Here is a 12,711-nt window from a genome sequence, read left to right on the forward strand (position 1 = left end):
ACTGCGAATGAACACTGGGTCACCGGGTGCAAACTGCCGAATCGGCCGATGCCGAGAAAATCCCTGTCCCTGCCGTTCGTGTGTGCGGTGTACCTTTGCGCCAATGTCCGGGAAAACCATACTAAGGCGGGTGCGAAGTCTCCGGCCCATTAGGAGTTCTGCGGGAGCTACCCCAGTCACCGCATGAGGGGTGGTCCTATATGAAAACAAAAAGTGAGCCAGTCTCGTGTCCATTGACCCGGAAGACTGCTTCTTTAGGCCTCGTTTGAATGTCTGCACTGCGCGCTCCGCCAACCCATTTGAAGCCGGGTGCTATGGGGCAGTGCGGATATGGCGTATGCCGTTCATCTTCATGAACCTCGCAAACTCCTCACTGGCGAATGGAGTGCCGTTATCCGTGACCAGCACCTCGGGGAGGCCATGCGTACTAAAAGACAAACGCATCTTTTCAATTGTTGCGCAGGACGTTGTCCCCTGCATCTTATGCACGTCTAGCCATTTAGACTGGGCGTCGATTAATAAAAGGAACATGGATTCTTGAAAAGGGCCTGCGAAATCCGCATGCAAGCACGCCCAAGGCCGCCCTGGCCATTCCCAGTGATGTAGGGGCGCGGCCGGCGGAAGCTTCTGATGCTCCTGACAAATGGAGCAGTTTTGGGCCACCTTCTCAATGTCGGTGTCGAGGCCTGGCCACCAAACATAACTCCGGGCCAACATTTTCATTTTGGTCACGCCTGGATGCCCATTGTGCAAGTCTGATAGTATCAGCTCCTGTCCTTTTTCCGGGACAATCACACGCGTCCCCCACAAGAGGATGCCGTCTTCCACGCTGAATTCTGACAGCTTGGAGGAAAATGCCCGCAACTCGCCTGGGAGCTGTCTATGCTGCCCACCATACAGGACTATGTGCCGAACCTTTGACAGGACTGGCTCCGTCTGGGTCCACTCACGGATCTGTGATGCCGTGACAGGCAAGGTGTCCATAAAATTTAGGGTTGCAACCACCTCACCGGTCGTGGGGGTCGATAAAGGCAATCGGCTCAGTGCGTCGGCATTCGCTATCTGTGTTCCTGGTTTGTGCTCCAGAGAATACTCGTATGCAGCAAGCAACAAAGCCCAGCGCTGGATCCGTGCGGAAGCAATGGGCGGTATTATTGGCTTATCCTCTCTGAAAAGTCCCAGCAGAGGCTTATGATCAGTCACGATAGTGAAGTGGCGGCCATACACGTACTGGTGGAAGCGTTTCACCGCAAAGACCACTGCCAGGCCCTCCTTCTCGATCTGCGCGTACTTTTTTTCCGCTGCTGTCAATGTGCAGGAGGCGAAAGCTATCGGCCACTCGGCCCCGTTCTCCATCTTGTGGGACAGGACGGCCCCAATACCATACGGGGGTGCATCACATGTGACGAGCAAAGGCTTTCCAGGATCATAGTGGGTTAGTAACCCAGACGACGACAATTGTTGCTTTACCCGCCGGAAAGCGGTTTCTTGCAGCTGACCCCAAACCCAGGTGTGATTTTTCTTTAGCAGAAGGTGCAAGGGGGCCAGCGTAGTTGCCAGATTGGGGAGGAACGTCCCGTAATAGTTTACGAGACCGAGAAAAGAACGAAGATGCGAAGTGTCAGTCGGGGCGGGGGCATGTTGAATCGCGCGCACCTTCTCTGCGACGGGGTGCAAACCTTCGCGGTCCACCCGATAACCCAGGTAGACTACTTCCTTCGCCAGAAAGACGCACTTTGTGTGACGTAAACGGACTCCAGCCTCTGAAAAACGTCTAAGGACAGCCTCCAGATTTTCCAAATGTTCCTGCTCCGACGTCCCTGTGATCAAAACGTCATCTAAGTAGACAGCGACATGCGGTAAACCTCTCAAAATGCCCTCCATAACGCGTTGAAAAATAGCACAGGCAGAGGATACTCCAAAGGGCAAACGTGTATATTCATACAGGCCCCGGTGTGTATTAATCATTACATATGGTCGGGATGCAGGGTCCAGCTCCAACTGCAGGTAGGCGTGACTCATATCTAATTTTGTGAACGAGAGTCCACCTGCAAGTTTCGGGTAGAGACCCTCTATGCGAGGCATTGGATATCGGTCGAGTCGGGAAGCTGTATTCACTAAGTTTATAGTCGCCGCACAAGTGAACTGTGGCATCTGGCTTCATTACAGGTACTATTGGTGCTGCCCAGTCAGCGAAACGGACGGGCCTGATAATACCCAAACTCTCCAAACGAGTGAGCTCCTTCTACGAGCAAGGCGTAAGGCACTGGGCGCGCCCGGAAATAGCGCGGCGTGGCTCCTGGTTCAACTTGGATACGGGCTACGGCCCCTTTTATTTTCCCCAAACCAGGCTGGAATACATCTGGGTATCGTCCTCGCACCTCAGTCAGCCCTCCAGAAACTGTTTGGAGGATGTGCTGCCCTGCAAGCGCAAATGGCGCAACCAGTCCCGACCCAACAGGCTGGGCCCATGGCCGTGCACCACGATAAGTGGGAAACGCCCCTCCTGGCGTCCATAAACAACAGGGGTCATCATAGTTCCTGCAATGTCCAATGGTTCCCCCATGTAGGTGGCCAACCTGGCCTGTGTGTCGGTTAATGTAAGGGTCTGTATACCCGGCTTGATGCGGTCGAATGTCCTCTGGGCGATCACGGAGACCGCTGCACCAGTGTCCAACTCCATCTCAAGCGGGTGACCATTGACCCGTACTGTCACCTTAATGGGGGCCACACGGGGAGCTGCCACACAATGCAGCTGCAGGCAGTCGTCCTCCGTCTCCACGTCCTCAGGAGTAGTCGCCGCAGGTTCATCCACATGGAAGGTACGGCCCCTGGGCTGGTCCCAGTTCCGGTCCCTGGGCTGGTCCCAGTTTCGGTCGGAACGACGGCGCCTCTGGCGCCCCCAGGACTGGCGTCCGCAACGGGGTCAGCACCTACAAGTCTAACACGGACATGGCTCCTCATCCATTGGTTCTGGAGAAGGCTCCCTTCAGGGAGGAATGTCCGATGGCCACTGGCGTCGGTCCGGACGTTGCCTCGCCCAAGGTACCGCAGGAATGCGGGGGGATGTTTTCGGACAGAAGGGGTTGCGCCCCAAGACATGCACTTCCATTCCCTGTATCTCCTGCACTCCTCGTTCTGCGCTCTCTCGGGACAATACTATTTGAATGGCCTGTTGAAAAGTCAATGTTGGCTCCGCTAACAACTTTCTCTGGGTGGCCGCATTGTTAATACCACAAACCAAACGGTCGCGTAACGTTTCTGACAAGGTCCGCAATCCTGCGTAGCCTGGATAGAAAGTCGGCAAGGGATTCCCCTGGGGTCCTCTCAGCGGTATTAAACCAGTAACATTGGACTATTGTGGACGGGGTTGGGTTAAAATGCTGCCCCACTAAATTCACAAGTTCATCAAACGTTTTGGTGTCCGGCGCAGCTGGGCACGTAAGGCTCCTAATCACCCCAAACGTATGCGGGCCGCAGGCGGTGAGCAATATAACCACCTGGCGCTCGTTTTCGGTGATATTGTTTGCCCGGAAATAGTAACGCATCCGTTGTGTGTACTGGTTCCAGCTTTCCAGCGCAGCCTCAAAAACATCCAAACGTCCGTACAGAGGCATGGTATAATAGAAAACAACTTCCAACCTGTATCCAACAAAAATCCAGGGACGAGGCTTCAGCAGTGTAGACAGCTATTCACTTTAACCCTCGTCGCCAGTTTTGTGAGGGCCACGACGAATCCAGCACGAGTTTCAAGGATACAAAGAAATAACATTTATTTACAATAACATATATATACACACAACAGCAGCAACTTCCCTTGCTACACACTCCTTCCTGCTGGTTCCAAACTGGCCAGCTTTATTTATATAGGGAGTCTGCTAATGATTTCTCCACCACCCTCATTGGGGAAGCTCATACTCCCACAGGATTATGGGATTGTCATTAGTCCCCAGCCAATGGTAAGCAGGCAGGTTATAACAGAACAGTTTCTCCCGTTCTACTCTGTCCAATCCCCTTGTGATTTTGGAGTTTAATTTGGATAAATGTGAGGTGGTGCATTTTGGGAGATCAAATCCGGGCAGGACCTACTCAGTTAATAGTAGGGAGTGGGGAGAGTTACAGAACACAGAGAACTCGGGGTACAGGTTCATAGCTCCTTGAAGGTGGAGTCGCAGGTGGACAGGGTGGTGAAGAAGGCATTCAGCATGCTCGATTTTATTGGTCAGAATATTTAATACAGGAGTTGGGACATCTTGTTGAAGTTGTACAAACCTCTTCATTCACCTGAGGAAGGAGCAGTGCTCCAAAAGCTTGTGATTTGAAACAAACCTGTTGGACTTTAACCTGGTGTTGTAAGACTTCTTACAAAGTTGTACAGGACATTGGTAAGACCACACGTGGAACACTGTGTTCAGTTCTGGTCACCCTATTATCGGAAGGATATCGTTAAACTAGAAAGAGTGCAGAAGAGATTTACGAGGATGCTGCCGGGACTTGATGGTTTGAGTTATAAGGAGAGGCTGGATAGGCTGGGACTTTTTTCGCTGGAGCGTAGGAGGCTTAGGGGTGATCTTATAGAGGTCTATAAAATAATGAGGGGCATAGGTAAGGTAGATAGTCAACATCTTTTGTGGGCGGCATGGTAGCACAGTGGTTAGCACAGTTGCTTCACAGCTCCAGGGTCCCAGGTTCGATTCCCGGCTTGGGTCACTGTCTGTGCGGAGTCTGCACATTCTCCCCGTGTCTGCGTGGGTTTCCTCCGGGTGCTCCGGTTTCCTCCCACAGTCCAAAGGTGTGCAGGTTAGGTGGATTGGCCATGCTACATTGCCCTTAGGTTAGGTGGGGTTACCGGGTTACGGTGATGGGGTGGAGGTGTGGGCTTAAGTGGGTGTTCTTTCCAAAAGCTGGTGCAGACTCGATGGGCCGAATGGCCTCCTTCTGCACTGTAAATTCTATGATATTTTCCCAAAGGTAGAGGAGTCTAGAACTAGAGGGCGTAGGTTTAAGGTGAGAGGAGAGACATACAAAAGAGACCAGAGGGGAAATTATTTCGCACAGAGGGTGGTGACATCTGGAACGACTCTTTATGTCCTCTCCAATGGCCTAGCAAGCCACTCAATTCAAGGGGAATTGGGGATGGCACAGCCACATCCCATGAATGAATGAAAAGAAAAATTCCACAGCGAGCAACTCACCTCCTGACCCCCCAAATCCTGTCCACCATCTACAAGGCACAAGTCAGGAGTGTGATGGAATACTCTCCACTTGCCTGGATGAGCGCAGCTCCAACAACACTCAAGAAGCTCGACACCATCCAGGACAAAGCTTGATTGGCACCCCAACAACAAACATTCATTCCGTCCACCACTGATGCTCAGTGGCAGCCGTGTGTACCGTCTGCAGGAACTCACTGAGGTTCCTTAGGCAGCACCTTCCTAACCCACAAGCACCGAGAAGGACAAGAACAGCAGACACATGGGAACACCACCACCTGAACGTTCCCCTCCAAGTCACTCACGGTGATCACGACGGCGCGAACACTTGGGCTCCATTTGGGAGAATCGCCCCCGACATTTGCTCCTTTTGGGGGGCGGGCATGGCGGCGCAGTGGTTAGCACTGCTGCCTCACAGCGCTGAGGACCTGGGTTCAATCCCGACCCCAGCCCACTGTTCGTGTGGAGTTTGCATATTCTACCCATGTCTGCGTGGGTCTCACCCCTACAATCCCAAGATTGTGCAGGGTAGGAGGATTGACCACGCTAAATTGCCCCTTAATTGGAAAAAAAAACATATGCTTCTTTTTCAAATCTCTTTAAATCTGTGCCCCCCTCCTTTTACGAGCAGGTACAGTTTCTCCCATTCTACTCTGCCCAGTCCCCTTGTGATTTTGGAGTTTAATTTGGATAAATTTGGCAGTCGATTTCGGCGTGAGAACAGCTGGTGAGTCAGTTTCAGCGGGAACAGTGCGGAAGTGGTTGCTGGGAGGTAAGTCTGTCCTTTAAAAGCACTTGTCTGACTTCCGGTTGCGGTGATGCCTAGCTAGCCGCACGCTTCGGCGGCTCCAGCTCCGACGGACCTTCGGGCTCTTTTAAGAGCCCCAACGGGGAATTTTTCGACGACGCAACCCGGTGTGGGGTGTGTGAGAAGGGAGCCCCCCCCAAACGAAGGAGGAAAAAACCGGCGGCGGCGGCTGCAGCGCGAGGAATCGTCGACCAAAGGATCAGAAAGAGAGAAGTACAAGATGGCGGCGGAGAAAGCGCAGGCGACATGGGGGCCTGAGCATGAAATTGTGAGACGGTGCGTGGAGCTGCTGAAGAGGGAGGTACTGACCCCGTTGCTACAGGCAATTGAGGGGCTCAAGGAGACATTAAAGACCTAGGAGACTGAGCTCCGCGTGGTGGAGCAGAAGGTGACAGATGTTGAGGACGAGATCCTGGGCCTGGCGGTTAAGACACAGACGCACGAGGCACTTCATAAAAAGTGTACTGAAAGGATCGAAGCCCTAGAAAATGGAGCGCGAAGGAAGAACCTTCGGATACTGGGTCTCCCTGAGGGTGTGGAAGGAGTGGACTGTGGAGCGTACGCAAGTACGATGCTGAGCTCACTGATGGGTGCTGAGGCCCCTACGGGCCCCTTGGAGGTGGAGTGGGCAAATCGGATTCCGGCGAGAAGACCAAAAGCGGGAGAACCACCCAGGGCGATAATCGTGCGATTTTACCGCCTTAAGGATAGAGAAGAGGTCCTGAGATGGGCTAAAAAGGTGCGGAGTAGCAGATGGGAGAATGCAGTGGTACGGGTATACCAGGATTGGAGTGCGGAGGTGGCGAGAAGGAGGGCGAGCTTCAACCGAGCCAAAGAGGTGTTGCATAAAAGGAAGGTGAAGTTCGGGATGCTGCAGCCGGCAAGACTATGGGTCACGTATCAGGAGAGACACCATTATTTCGAGACGGCGGAGGAAGCATGGACCTTCATCAAAGAAGAGAAATTGGATCGGAACTGAGGGACTGATGCTGCAGGAAATGTTATTGTTAATGTTACGGTGGAAGTTAATTGAGAAGTAAACAGGGAAGGGGGGAGACATTGGGGAAATGTGGGCGCCGGTGAGGGGGGAAAGACGGGACATAGTTGGAGAATGGGGAAGGGGAGGGGGAGGGGAAAGGGAGCTGCGCCATAAGAGGCGGGTCAGGTAAAGGGATGTTCCCGCACCAGAAAGAATAAGGCAGGAAGACAGGCGCAAGGCGGATGGGAGTTCCCCACATGGGGGGGGTCGAGGAGTGAGCAGGAGTAGCTGGGGTCAGTTGAAGTCAGCTGACTTACGGAAGTAATATGGGGGGAGCAATCATGCTAGAAAGAGATCTAGCGGGGAGGGGGGGAGGGAGGGGGAGGGGGGGACGGGGGACAACTGGGTTGCTGCTGCGGAAATCCAAAAGGAAATGGCTAAAGAGTGGGTGGGCGGGGATGGTGTGCGACGCTGGGGGAGCGAGCGGGAGCGCGGAGGCGGGATATGGGACTGGCCTAGAGAAGGTAATGGCTAGTCGACACGGGAGGGGGGCAGGTAGCCCCCTAGTGAGGCTGATCACGTGGAACGTGAGAGGCCTGAACGGACCGATAAAAAGGGCCAGAGTGCTCGCGCATTTGAAAGGACTAAGGGCAGACGTGGTTATGCTCCAAGAGACGCACCTAAAGGTGGCGGACCAAGTTAGGCTAAGGAAAGGATGGGTGGGTCAGGTGTTCCACTCAGGACTGGACGCAAAGAATAGAGGGGTGGCCATTTTGGTGGGGAAACAGGTCGCATTTGAAGCAAAGAACATCGTAGCAGATAGCGGAGGTAGATATGTAATGGTGAGTGGCAGGCTGGAGGGAATGGAGGTCGTGTTGGTTAACGTGTATGCCCCAAACTGGGACGATGCGGGATTTATGAGACGGATGCTGGGGCGTATACCGGACCTGGAGGTAGGAAACTTGATTTTAGGAGGGGACTTTAATACGGTGCTGGACCCGGGGCTAGATAGATCCAGCTCAAGGGCCGGAAGAAGGCCGGCAGCGGCCAAGGTACTTAAGGGGTTTATGGACCAAATGGGGGGAGTGGATCCATGGCGATTTCTTAGACCTAGGGCTAGGGAGTTTTCCTTCTTCTCCCATGTCCATAAAGTGTACTCCCGGATAGATTTTTTTGTTTTGGGAAGGTCATTGATCTCTAGGGTGGAAGAAGCTGAGTACTCAGCCATAGCGGTTTCGGATCATGCCCCACATTGGGTGGACCTGGAATTGGAGAGGAAAGGGAGCAGAGAACACTCTGGCGATTAGATGTGGGACTGATGGCGGATGAGGGAGTGTGTGCAAGAGTGCGGGGGTGTATTGAGAGATATCTGGAGGTCAATGACGACGGCGAGGTCCCTGTGGGAGTGGTATGGGAAGCACTAAAAGCGGTGGTCAGAGGAGAGCTGATCTCCATTGGGGCCCACAAAAGGAAAACAGAGACCAAGGAAAGGGAAAGATTACTGGGGGAGATTTTAAGGGTGGATAGGGAATTTGCAGAGACCCCGGAGGAGGAATTGTACAGGGAGAGGAGACGACTCCAGACGGAATTTGACCTTCTGACCACCAGAAAGGCGGAGGTACTGTGGAGGAAGGCACAGGGGAGGAGGTATGAATATGGGGAAAAGGCGAGTCGCCTGTTGGCTCATCAATTGCGAAAGAGGGCAGCAGCGAGGGAGATAGGAGGAATTAGAGACGAAAGGGGAGACACGGTGCGAAGGGCAGGAAAGATAAATGAGGTGTTCAAGACCTTCTATGAGGAACTGTATAGGTCTCAACCCCCAGAGGGAGAGGAGGGGATGCGGCAGTTCCTGGACCAATTGAGGTTCCCGAAAGTGGAGGAGCGGGGGGTGGTAGGCCTGGGGGCACCGATTGGGGTGGACGAGGTTATTAAGGGACTGGGAAGCATGCAAGCAGGGAAGGCCCCAGGACCAGACGGGTTCCCGGTGGAGTATTACAGAAAATATGTGGACTTGTTGGCCCCGTTGATGGTGAGGACGTTCAATGAGGCCAGGAAAGGGGGGACTCTACCCCCGACGATGTCGGAGGCGACGATATCGTTAATTTTGAAGAGGGATAAAGATCCGTTGCAGTGCGGGTCCTATAGACCCATTTCATTGTTGAACGTGGACGCCAAATTGTTGGCAAAGGTACTGGCATCGAGGATAGAGGACTGTGTCCCGGGGGTGGTGCACGAAGACCAGACAGGGTTCGTAAAAGGGAGACAATTGAATGTTAACGTGCGACGACTATTAGGGGTGATAATGATGCCCCCAGTGGAGGGGGAGGCAGAGATAGTGGCGGCAATGGACGCAGAGAAGGCATTTGATAGGGTGGAGTGGGAGTATTTATGGGAAGTGTTAAGGAGGTTTGGGTTTGGGAACGGGTTTATTAGCTGGGTTAGACTTCTTTATGGGGCTCCAACGGCAAGCGTAGTTACAGGTCGACATAGATCGGAGTATTTCCGACTATATAGGGGAACAAGACAGGGATGCCCGCTGTCTCCATTGTTGTTCGCGTTGGCAATTGAACCTCTGGCCATGGCGTTGAGAGACTCCAGGAAATGGAGAGGGGTGATTAGAGGGGGAGAAGAACACCGAGTCTCGTTATATGCGGATGACCTATTGTTATACGTGTCGGACCCAGCGGGGGGAATGATAGAGGTTATGCGAATTTTGAGGGGGTTCGGGGATTTCTCGGGGTATAGGCTAAACATGGGGAAGAGTGAATTATTTGTGATACATCCAGGGGACCAGAGTAGAGAGATAGAAGGCTTGCCTCTAAGGAAAGTGGAAAGAAACTTCCGATACCTGGGGATTCAGATCGCTAGGAGCTGGGGAACCTTGCACAGACTTAATCTGACACGGTTGATAGAACAAATGGAGGAGGACTTCAAGAGGTGGGACATGCAGCCTCTATCGCTGGCGGGCAGGGTGCAAGCAATTAAGATGATGGTCCTCCCGAGGTTCTTATTTGTATTTCAATGTCTCCCTATACTAATCACTAAGACCTTTTTTAATAAAATAGACAGGAGCATCACGAGCTTCGTGTGGGCAGGGAAAGTTCCGAGAGTAAGGAGGGGGTTCCTTCAGCGTAGTAGGGACAGAGGAGGATTGGCACTACCGAACTTGGGCGATTACTATTGGGCCGCCAATGTGGCAATGATACGTAAATGGATGATGGAGGGTGAGGGAGCGGCGTGGGAAAGACTGGAGAGAAAGTCCTGTAAAGGGACGAGTTTAGAGGCGCTGGTGACGGCGCCGCTACCGATCTCACCTAAAAAGTTTACCACGAACACGGTGGTGGCGGCAACATTGAATATCTGGGGACAGTGGAGGCGACAGAGAGGGGTGCGGGGAGCCCTGGTGGGGTCCCCAATCAGGAACAACCATAGGTTCGCCCCAGGAAGAATGGATGGAGGTTTTCAGAGCTGGTTCCAGTTGGGAATTAGGAGGGTGGGAGATTTATTTATAGATGGGACTTTTGCGAGCTTGGGAGCATTGGAGGAAAAGTATAAGTTGCCCCGGGGAAATTTCTTGAGATATATGCAGGTGAGGGCATTCACTAGACAACAGGTGAGGGAATTTCCGTTGCTCCCGACACAGGGGATACAGGACAGGGTGCTTTCAGGGGTGTGGGTCGGAGAGGGCAAGGTGTCAGAGATTTACCGAGAGATGAGGGAAGAGGGGGAGGAGTCGGTGGGCGAACTAAAAGGAAAGTGGGAAGAAGAACTTGGGGAGGAGATAGAGGAGGGTATGTGGGCTGATGCCCTAAGCAGGGTAAATTCCTCTTCCTCATGCGCCAGGCTTAGCCTGATTCAATTTAAGGTGCTACATAGAGCGCACACAACGGGAGCAAGATTGAGCAGGTTCTTTGGAGTGGAGGACAAATGTGGGAGGTGTGGCGGGAGCCCGGCAAACCACGCACATATGTTTTGGGCATGCCCGGCACTGGAAGGGTATTGGAAGGGAGTGACGGGAGTGATTTCGCGGGTGGTGAAGGCCCGGGTCAAACCAGGCTGGGGGTTAGCTCTATTTGGAGTTGCGGAAGAGCCGGGAGTGCAGGAGGCGAAAGAGGCCGACGTTGTGGCCTTTGCGTCACTAGTAGCCCGGCGCAGGATCCTACTCATGTGGAAGGAGGCGAAACCCCCCGGACTGGAGGCCTGGGTAAATGATATGGCGGGGTTCATTAAACTGGAGCAGATAAAGTTTGCCCTGAGAGGATCGGCTCAAGGGTTCACCAGGCGGTGGCAGCCATTTCTCGACTACCTAGGGGAACGTTAGAGGGAAGACAGATGACCAGCAGCAGCAACCCAGGGGGAGGGGGAGGGGGTTTAGTTTAGGTCAAAGATAAAGGGGTTTTGTTACTTGTGTATTGTTTAAAATTTCTGTATTGTTATTGTTGCGTTTGCTTTGTAAGAGGGGAAAAATTGTTGTTTGGAAAAAAATTTTCAATAAAACATTTATAAAAGCACTTGTCTTTGCAGGGGCAGGCCAGTCGATTTCGGCGTGAGAACAGCTGGTGAGTCAGTTTCAGCGGGAGCATTGCGGAAGTGGCTGCTGGGAGGTAAGTCAACCTTTAAAAGCACTTGTCTTTGCAGGGGCAGGCCAGTCGATTTCGGCGGGAGTGGAGCTGGCTGGTTAGTCAATTTCAGCAGGAGCTGAGAATTTTTCTTTTTTTTTTAAAATTAGTTTTTTAGGCAGGAACAGGAAGTCGACCCGCGGACGTCTGGGAAGACCCTCACCAATAAATTCTGGTGGAGAGGAAACCCGAGACACCACACGTGTAGTGTCTCCCACCCGCCCTCCTCCTCTAACCTAATAATAAAACTCATTGGTGTGAGGTAAGTACCATATTTTATTATATTATTATTATTTTTTATAAAAATTTAATTTAGTTGTTAGCCAGATCTTGGTAGAAAGTGAGAGGAATGGCAGGGAAGGGAGTGCAATGTTCCTCCTGCAGGATGTTTGAGGTGAGGGATGCAGTTAGTGTCCCTGCTGATTTTACCTGCAGGAAGTGCTGCCATCTCCAGCTCCTCCAAGACCGAGTTAGGGAACTGGAGCTGGAGTTGGAAGAACTTCGGATCATTCGGGAGGCAGAAGGGGTCATAGATAGCAGCTTCAGGGAATTAGTTACACCAAAGATTGGAGATAGGTGGGTAACTGTAAGAGGGACTGGGAAAAAGCAGTCAGTGCAGGGATCCCCTGCGGTCGTTCCCCTGAGAAACAAGTATACCGCTTTGGATACTTGTGGGGGGGACGACTTACCAGGGGTAAGCCATGGGGTGCGGGCCTCTGGCACGGAGTCTGTCCCTGTTGCTCAGAAGGGAAGTGGGGAGAGGAGCAGAGCATTAGTAATTGGGGACTCTATAGTCAGGGGCACAGATAGGAGATTTTGTGGGAGCGTGAGAGACTCACGTTTGGTATGTTGCCTCCCAGGTGCAAGGGTACGTGATGTCTCGGATCGTGTTTTCCGGGTCCTTGGGGGGAGGGGGAACAGCCCCAAGTCGTGGTCCACATTGGCACTAACGACATAGGTAGGAAAGGGGACAAGGATGTCAGGCAGGCTTTCAGGGAGCTAGGATGGAAGCTCAGAACTAGAACAAACAGAGTTGTTATCTCTGGGTTGTTGCCCGTGCCACGTGATAGTGAGATGAGGAATAGGGAGAGA

This window comes from Scyliorhinus torazame, chromosome X (genome assembly GCF_047496885.1).
Source record: "Scyliorhinus torazame isolate Kashiwa2021f chromosome X, sScyTor2.1, whole genome shotgun sequence".
Taxonomy (NCBI): Eukaryota; Metazoa; Chordata; class Chondrichthyes; order Carcharhiniformes; family Scyliorhinidae; genus Scyliorhinus; species Scyliorhinus torazame.